At 35.4% G+C, this 10,363-nt stretch overlaps 1 protein-coding gene across 1 annotated transcript in view; it reads left to right on the forward strand.

The window, feature by feature from the left end:
• The window catches only part of LOC309638925 (zinc finger and SCAN domain-containing protein 16-like), a 378,126-nt gene that overhangs the window by 17,516 nt on the left and 350,247 nt on the right, over nt 1–10,363 (forward strand). The window lies entirely within an intron of this gene.

The raw sequence follows: 10,363 nt of genomic DNA on the forward strand, positions 1-10,363 counted from the left end.
TATAAGACTTCTGAATAGTGCTTTTAAGAAATTGTATTTATTTTGTTGTTTTGTATTTTGAAAAGGTAATATACTCATAGAGTTCAAAAATGTATAAATAGTTATACAGTTAAAAATTTCCTCCCGGAGAGGGCAGACAACAGAAGCAAGAAAAACTACAATCCTGCAGCCTGTGGACCAAAAACCACAGTTACAGAAAGATAGAGAAGATGAAAAGGCAGAGGGCTATATACCAGATGAAGGAACAAGAAAAAACACCAGAAAAACAACTAAATGAAGTGGAGATAGGCAACCTTCCAGAAAAAGAATTCAGAATAATGATAGTGAAGATGATCCAGGACCTCGGACTGAATTGGGCGATTGGGATTGACATGTATACACTGATGTGTATAAAATTGATGCCTAATAAGAACCTGCAGTATAAAAAAGCAAACAAAACAACTAATACTAAACTTTCATTGGGTTATTTGTATGGAAATATGTTAATATAAATGTTTCAGACATTACATGAAATTTCTAAAAATCTTATATTTGTATTTGTATGGAAATATGTATGGAAATATGTTAATATAAATGTTTCAGACATTACATGAAATTTCTAAAAATCTTATATTTGTATTTGTATGGAAATATGTTAATATTAATGTTTCAGACATTACATGAAATTTCTAAAAATCTTATATGTTCTGGTATAATGTTATAAGTAATAATCCTAGTTATTACTTTAAAATGTATATCTCAGAAATAACTAATTTTCTTGTCAACTGCATTATTATGAACTTTCATCAAATCTTTTACCGTGGTCATTTTTAAGTCTTTTGTCATTTACAGACAGTTCTGGGTGTACTCTGATGATTTTGCAAATATGTTCCTATAAAAGGGTTTCATCTTCAAGAAATTCATGGAAAAGACTCTGACATGTACAGGTTTCTGGTAACTGACTGTACTGCTGAACTGAATGAATAAGCATTTTCAGAACTCTGATGAAAAACTGATGAACTCATAAAAGTGCTAACAAAAGATCAAGATGAAAAAATACAATTAATTACATGGGACTGAGTGAACTGATGAGGATGAGTATAATTTTTGTGACTTTCTGTCTGAATTAAAAAAGAAAAAAAATCCCACAAGGACTCAGAGGCAAAGAATATACAAATCAATTTTCACGGCAAAGTAAAGGAGCTGTTACAGTGGAGGATTACTGGACTGAATGTCAATATTATGACATAGAAAAAAAAAAAAATTTCCTCCCCATCCCTGTTACTCACCTACCTGGTTCCTTCTCTTTTCTCCACCATCCACAGGTTTCTACTGTTATTAATTTGTTACTTAACCTTCTGGAGTTTCTTTATGCACTTGCATGTAAATATATAGATTCATATGTTCTGGGTCTTGCTTTTGATACCTCACAATATATTTTGGAAAACTTTACGCATTGGTAACATAGAAAGCTTCCTTGTTTGTCTTTGCTTAGTTTTATACTTTGTTGCAAAACAAACATACAGAGAAGTAAATAAAGCCTTATTTCTACAACTTAACAATTAATTACAAATTGAACACCCATTTAACCATTACTCAGGAGCAAAAAAAAAAAAAAAAAAAAGAGCATTGCTGCACTCCAGAAGCCCTCAGTATGTCCCTTCCACTCACCCTGCCTTCCACACTCTTCTTATCCCCCCAGAAAACCACAATCCTGACTTTTATGGTAATCATTTTTTACATTCTTAATACATTTTACCATCTACACATACATCCCTAAACAATATATCATAATTTTGTGGTTTTTAAATTTATATAAGTATAATCATACTAAATGTTTCCTTTGTGTCTTCTTTTCACAAAATTATGCTTGTAAGATTCATCCGTATTTTTGTGCGTACCTCTGATCTGTTCATTGTCAATTGTTGAATAGTATTCAACATTATTTATCCAATTTACTGTAAAGGTTCATTCAGGTTGTTTCCAGTTCTTGGCTATACACACAATACTACTATGAACATTCTTATACAGATCTCCTTGTGCACATATTTCCTTTGGGTATATTTCTAGGATAATAGGGTATGTGTATCTTCAACTTACTAGATAGAATCCAACTGTTTTCTAAAGTAGTTGTATCAGCTTAGACAATAGTGGTGATGAAAGTTCTTATTATGTCACATCCTTGCCAAATAGTACTTCTTGTCATATTAATTTTAGTAATTCTGGTGGAAGATCAGTCGTATTTAATTAGAGGATAACTTGCATTTTCCTAATTTCTAATAAAGTTGGTTGCTGTAGTTTAAAAAAAATATATTTCCACAAATTCTTTGGCACTCCTCTTATCAAAAGGTGGAGTCTGATTGCCTTCTCCTTGACTATGGGCTGGGCTTAGTGACTCGCTTCTAAGAAACAGAATGAAGCCGAAGTGACGCTGTGTTTGACATCTCAAGCTAAATAAAAGACAAACATCTTCTGCCTGGCTCACTCTCTCAAGAAGTCATAGACTTCATAGAGTCATGGACTCATAAAAGTTCTTTATACCATATTTTCATGCTACTCCTGTTTGTTATTTATATTGGAAATATCTTCTCCCATTCTGTGTTTCATTATTTTATAGATTTTTTTTTTGGATGAACAGAGTTCTTCATTTCACTTAAATTTATCAAATTTCCCCTTATGTTTAGTGCTGTTGTGTCTTATTCCTTTAGAAACCCTATCCTATCCCAAAGTCCTCAGGGATTTTGAAATATTCTCTTCTAAATGCTTTATACTTTTGCCTTTTACATTTCAGCAAATTAATTAATGCAGCTGAATTAATTTTTATGTATGGTGTATACTTTCCATATAGAGATCTAATTATGCTAGCACAATTTATTGAAAAGTCCTTCCTTTCCTTACTCTTCTACAGGGTCCTATTTATTACATACCAGATGTGCCCTTTTTTTTATGTTCCACTGGTCCATTTGTCTATCCTTGCACCAATACCACTCTGCGTTGACAAGGCTTTAAAGGAAGTTTTCGGGTATGGATGAGAAAGTGTCCCCTTCCTCCTCTTTCTCTTCTTCTTCCTTTTTCTTGACTCTTTTAGCTGTTCTTGGCTCTTTTCATTCCCAAATATTTAGAAAGATCTTATTAAATTCAACAAAATGTTGAGATTTTAATTGGAATTACATTAATCTATTAATCAATTTTAGAAGAGCAAATATTTTTACAATATTGTATCATTTTACAATCCATAAACATAATATGTAACTTCAGTTATCTAGGTCTTATTTAATGCCACTCAATAGAGTTTTATTTTTCCTATGAAGAATTTTACATTGTTTCTTAAAGTTATTCCTGTGTATTTGATATTAATGCCATTTTAAGTTCAATGTTAAAATTCATAGAAAAACAATTTATTTTGTATCCAGCAATCTTGCTAAATCTCTTACTGATTTTAATTATTTATGAGGATTTAAAATTTTCTGCATACTGTAGTAATAACTCTAAATAATAAGAATTTTATTTCTTCATTACAATTCTCTCTTTTGTTTGTCTTGCTTTGCAGCACTGGCTAGGACCTACAGTACAGCATTGAGTGGTAGTGGTCTTACTACTCTGAGATAGCTGAGATAGCTTTCACAATTTCACCATAAGTGTGATGCTGCCCTTGGCTTTTTATACATGTTCTTTTTCAAACAAAAGAAGTTCTTCTCTATTTTTAGTTTGCTTAGAAGTATTATTATTGGTGAATGTATGTTGAATTTTACCAAAACCTTTTCTGCATCCATCGAGATGATCATATGTGTTTCTCCTTTGATTTTTTAAAATAATGTTAATATTCCTGTTTTTTTTTTTTTTTTTTAGCTGTGCAGCTTGTAGGATCCTAGTTCCCCTACTAGGGATCGAACCTGAGCCGCCTGCAATGGAAGTGTGGAGTCCTAACCACTGGACCACCAGGGAATTCCCGTCTTTGATCTTTCAGTGGGATGAATTAATGTCGATTGAGTCTATAATCTTCAGCCAACTTTCATTCTTTGGATAAATCCAACTCGGTAGTGCTGTATTATCTTTCACACTTACATGGATAGACAGTGGGTCAATATTTTGTTCAAGAGTTTTGCATCTATGATCATGAATGAGACTGGCTTGGAATTTTCCTTTCTAAATATTGTCCTTGTCAGACTTTTGTATCAAGGCTATGCTAGACACAGAATGAGTTGGGAAGAGCAGACTCTTACTCTCTGGAAGCATGGAACAGTTCTTTATTTACTGTTTGGCAGAATCCACTGGTAAATCTATCAGTGTCTAGAGCCTTTTTTTGGGAAGATTTTAAATTATTGATTCAAGTATACCCCAATAAACCTGACTTTAAAAAATGTCCTTCGGCAAGTTACATTTCCAGTCAATTTTGGTTTCAGGGCCATTAGGTACTATTATTATTGTTCAATAGAAAGGATATCTCCTACTCCTTCTGAGCCTACCATTTTTTGACTGACTAAATAATTTATAATTTATGCCATCATTGAGGTCACAGCATAATAAAATAGTTCACATAAGTTATTATATAATATGTACAATATAATATAATAGCTTACTGTAATAACTATTATGGTATATTGTAGTATATTATATACTCTATATTACAGTATGTTATTATATTATATAAGTAATAACATATAATATTATATATGTTATATAATTACAATAGTAAACTTCCCACAAAGTGTCTGGCACATTTATATATCGTCTCATTTAATCCCTAAGGTAACTCTTGACAGGTAACCTTGTCATTATTTTACAGATGAAGGAACTAACTCTGAGAGGTTATATTCTCTGACCAAAAGTTACACAACTGATAGGTTACACAACTGATAGATTGAGAAATTGGTGCCCTTAACCATTTTCCATACCAATTCCCTCAAATGAGCTATTTCTCAAGAGAATGTGCAGACTGCTCAAATTCTTTTTGGTTTTGCCTATTTCTTACTAAATTTATTCCTAAATATTTTTTGTTTCTATAGCTATTGTGAATAAAATCTCTTTTCCATTACACTTTCAAATTGTTGTTAGTATAGTGTATATGTATTTGTAGTACTATTAACTTTGTTTTGTAACTGCTTACAAAATTGTGTGAACATGTCATGCATTTTTCTGGTGAGAAAGTCTGCGACTTTCATAGGTTCTTAAAAGGATACATAAATTCAGAAAAGCTTAAACACTGCTGCCTTAAGTCCAGGTTTTCCCAAAGCTTGTGTAGCAAGTCCATTACAGTTTATGCTTATGTGTGAACAGTTTTCTTGGACACCAAAACAAACACCAGACTTTGAAAGTCTGGACTACTCTCCAAAACCATGTATTGGATAAGTTCCATAAGTGGATTTTTTTCTGTCCCTAGGTAGTGAATTTAAAATCACAGGATTCTGAGGTAAATCTTCATATTTTCAGGCCATTGTCTCTATAACCACAGGAAGAAGTCAGACAACAGACCAACGGACTTTTCTAGATATTCTGAAACTCAAAATTTATTCTCATTCAGATGACCCTTACATATTTAGGTGTGTAAATAACAAATGAAGTTCCCAATTTCATCTTTTCTAGGTAATCTGCCCAAGACATGTTTCTAGTTCCTTTTCATCTGGGAGATGATGGCAACAATACTCAATTTAGTAGAGAAAGTTGAGAAAGTTACATTGCAAGATTAAGTTTGAATAAATTCAAGAAAACTAGCTTCATTTTATTATTTTTTAAATAAATGTATTTATTTATTTTTGGCTATGTTGGGTTTTCGCTGCTACACGCAGGCTTTCTCTAGTTGTGGCAAGTGGGGGTTACTCTTCATTGTGGTGCATGGGCTTCTCTTTGCGGTGGCTTCTCTTGTTTCAGAGCACGGGCTCTAGGCGTGCGGGCTTCAGCAGTCGTGGGTCTCAGGGTCTAGAGCACAGGCTCAGTAGTTGTGGCGCACAGGCTTAGTTGCTCTGCGGCATGTGGGAACTTCCCAGACCAGGGATTGAACCTGTGTCCCCTGCATTGGCAGGCATATTCTTAACCACTGCACTACCAGGGAAGTCCTGAAAGCTAGCTTTATATACCAACAGTTCGATTCATTCTTTGCCGGGGTTTTATCCAACATCATATCCTTGAGAAAAGATCCCAATGTTCCTACTGCAATAAATCATGGAATTTATACTATTTTATCTCAATATTCTTCAATATGCATAATATGTTGCATTTTGGAGAAAAAATACAAGGGTAATATATAGCATATATGGCATGTGGTCTATATCTTCATTGAATCACACTTGATGTAGAGTAAATAAGTCACAATTTAAGAACCACATCTACAGAAGCCTGCATTAGTAATAAAAACAATAAATGTGGACCTTAAATATAAATTAATCAGGCCTTCCAAATTTTCAGGTGAGTAAACCAAAGTTTAAAGAGGTAAAGCAACTTAACCTCAAAATAACAAATAGACCTAGTTAGTAATAGAGCTGAGATTAGAATCCAGGACTTCCAAAACCCAGACATGTGCTCTTTCCACTAAACTATGTGGTCACTCTAGGAAGTTGACAGGTTTTTTGTTTGCTTGCTTGTTTGTTTTGTTTTTGGCTGTGTTGGGTCTTCGTTGCTGTGCTTGGGCTTTCTCTAGTTGCGGTGAGTGGGGGTTACTATTTGTTGTGGTGCATGGGCTTCTCATTGCAGTGGCTTATCTTGCTGTGGAGCACAGGCTCTAGGTGTGCGGGCTTCAGTAGTTGTGGCACATGGGCTCAGTAGTTGTGGCTCACAAGCTCTAGAGCACAGGCTCAGTAGTTGTGGCGCACAGGCTTAGCTGCTCCGTGGCATATGGGATCTTCCTGGACCAGGGATCGAACCTGTGTCCCCTGCATTGGCAGGCGGATTCTTAACCACTGCACCACCAGGGAAGTCCTGAAGTTGACAAGTTTTCAGGATCCTCTTTCTGTTTCCCTGGGGAAGGTCTCCATACTAGCCAAGTTCCCAAGGCATTCAGAGGATTTCTCTCCAGTGTGAAGCTTTTCATGTTGAACAAAAGAAGAGTTTTGTCTAAAGGTTTTCCTACACTCAGTATGTATATTTGCCCTCTCTCCACTATGAATTTTCTGGTGTTTTGTAAGATATGTGCTCTGGCTAAAGGCTTTCCCACATTCATTACATTTGTAGAGTTTTTCTTTAGTATGAGTGTTCTGATGTTTTTTAAGGTTTGTCTTCTGGCTGAAGGCTTTGCCACATTTATTGCATTCATAAGGTTTCACTCCAGTATGAATGATCTGATGTTGAATAAGGCCTGAACAGTAACTAACGGCTTTTCCACATTCATTGCATTTATAAGATTTTTCAATGGTATGAGTTTTCTGGTGATTTGTGAGGTTTGTACTCTGACTGAAGGCTTTTCCACAGTCATTGCATTTAAAGGGCTTCTCTCCAGTATGAATTCTCTTGTGCTGAATAAGGGCTGAACAGAAACTGAAAGCTTTCCCACAATCGTTACACTCATAGCGCTTCTCTCCAGTGTGGGTTCTCTGATGCTGAATATGCCCTGAGCGGTCACTAAAAGCTTTCCCACATTCATCACATTTGTAAGGTTTTTCTCCAGTATGAACCCTCAGTGTTGTGTAAGGAATGAACTCTGGGTAAAAGTTTTCCCACATTCATTACATTTATATGGTTTCTCTCCTCTATGACTTCTCTGATGTTGAGTAAGGTATGTACTTCTGCTGAAGGCTTTCCCACATTCCTTACATTCATATGGTTTCTCTCCAGTGTGAGTTCTTTGATGTCGAATAAGAGCTGAGTAGTTACCAAAGGTTTTCCCACATTCATTACACTCATAAGGTTTCTCTCCAGTGTGAGTCCTTTGATGCTGAATAAGGGCTGAACAATCACTAAAGGCATTCCCACATTCATTGCATTTGTATGGTTTCTCTCCACTATGCATTCTCTGATGTTGAATGAGGTCTGAACAGTAACTGAAAGCTTTCCCACAGTCATTACATTCAAAACGTTTCTCTCCAGTATGGACAATATGATGTTGAGTAAGAGCTGAGTGATCACTGAAGGCTTTCCCACATTTGTTACATTCATAGGGCTTTTCTCCTATATGAATTCTTTGATGTTGAGTAAGATGTGCACTCTGACTAAAGGTTTTACCACATTCGTTGCACTCATAAGGTTTCTCTCCAGTATGAATTCTTTGTTGTAAAGTAAGATGTGTGCTCCGGCTAAAAGCCTTTCCACATTCAAGACATTTATATGGTTTCTCACTAGTATGAATTCTTTGATGCTGAGTAAGTTATGTACTATGACTGAATGTCTTGCCACATTCAGTACACTCGTAAGGTCTTTCCCCACTATGAATTCTCTGATGTTGAATAAGGACTGAGTAATAACTGAAGGTCTTCCCACATTCATTGAATTTGTAGGGCTTTTCTCCAGTATGAGTCTTCTCATGGTTTGTTAAATGGGAACTCTGGTTAAATCTCTTTTCACATTCATTACATTTATAAGGTCGTTCTCCAGTATGACCTGTTTGATGTTGAATGAGAGTAGTGTGGTCTCTGAAGGTTTTCCCACATTCACTATATTTATAAGGTTTCTTTACAACACATTTACTTTGTATAATTAAATCTGAGTTTTGTTTGAACATTTTTCCATGTGTACCACATTCATGGCAATGCTCTTCTATAGTATCACTATGCTCTGGAACAAGTATTGATTTTTCACTGAAACTTTCCCCAAATTCATTAGATTCTATATCACTTTCTTTGGAAGAAATTTTCATGAAGGTGACTAAATCTTTTCCCAGATATTTCTTCTCGTTTAAGTGCTGATTCCAGATTTCCAGGTTTCTCCCAATATAAAATTTCTCTTTTTAATTTCTTCCATCTTTATTCCTTGGGATGAACCTTCTTTGAGAATGTCCTGCTGCCCTATTGTTGATTTATTGGCTCTAGGTTTAGACTTCCCATATATAAGACATAAAAATACAAATTTACTATGAGTCTGATGCTAGGAGAAAAAAAGCTGCTATATTGGAAACAACATAATGAAACTGAAAATACTGAGAACATTCCATATTGGGAATATAAATATGGTGTGCTAAACTAGGGAAGGATGAGATGGAAAAGCTAGTGGTGTGAAAGGGTCTAATTCAAGAATAATGTAATCAAACAGAATAAAGCAAATGGCCTGTCAGGTGAGAAGCATGATTAGGGAAAAGGCTAAATTACAGAACTTAGAAAAATATGAAGATGAGCATGAATTAAGAAAGGAAAACTGTTATCAAAGAGAGATGGTCTTTTAGGGAGTCTCCTGTGAGAAAACTATTTAAGCAACATTTAAACTATTATCTTAAAGGCTATTAAGAGGTATTTAAATGTATTTCAAATAAACTTTCCTATTAGATTTAGATTTTTGACTTGCATAAAGCACTGCTTTTACCTAATCTCTCTTTTTCGAAAAACTGCTAATGTTATTGCTTTACCTTTGAGGTAAGAAGAGCAGAAACTAGGTCTAAAGGGAAAAAGAAAGACTAAAACGGGGGAAATTTATTCTTTTGAGGTGGAAAGTAATTCTTAGGGCTTTCCAATGACAAACCTACATTGTTTTTATTCTCAGTCAAGGATAGAAAGGCAAGAAACATTAAGCCCAGAGGACAAAAGAGGGATTATATGTCAGCATATCTAGTAGTCCTTCACTATGGGTTCATACTTGAGAGTGAGTACTAATATGTTGATTGAAAGTTAAGTGTTTGTGTGTAAGGACATGATGAATAATTGGTTTCACTGCAGGATTACTGGGCAGGGACCTGGCTGTTTTGTTAGAGTACCCCCAAATGTTGGCACCTATAGTGTTTTATTTTGGGCTGATCAGTTTCCCCATAATGAAATACTTCAACCTTCTACTTGGAAAGTGTGTTACCAACCAAACTTGGGTCCACCTGCCCGTGCGCAGTAAAGTCAATTTACTGACATCGGGTTGTGGTGAAGGGAAAGTGCAGCGTTTATTGCAGGGCACCAAGCAAGGAGTCCAGGTAGCTAGAGCTCAAAAGGCCTGAACTCCCAGATGTCTTGGCTTTCAGGGAAGGTTTTTAAAGACGAGGTGAGGGAGAGGGGTTTGTGGGGTGTGTGATCAGCTTGTGGACATTCTTCTGATTGGTTGGTGGTGAGGTAATCGGGAGTCAACATCATCAACCTTCTGGTTCCAAATGGACTGGGTCTATGTGCTTGTGGGCAGCATACAATTAACTTCTTCCACCTGGGACGGGGTAGGGTTCAGTATCTTCAAACCAGCTCAAAGGACATGGCTCAGAATATTATCTATAGCCCTTAAGGATGAACTAAATGTCCTTGACTTTTTTAATGGCTAAACTATTATTATTTTG

Source organism: Balaenoptera physalus (genome assembly GCF_965194825.1).
Source record: "Balaenoptera physalus genome assembly, chromosome: 11".
NCBI lineage: Eukaryota > Metazoa > Chordata > Mammalia > Artiodactyla > Balaenopteridae > Balaenoptera > Balaenoptera physalus.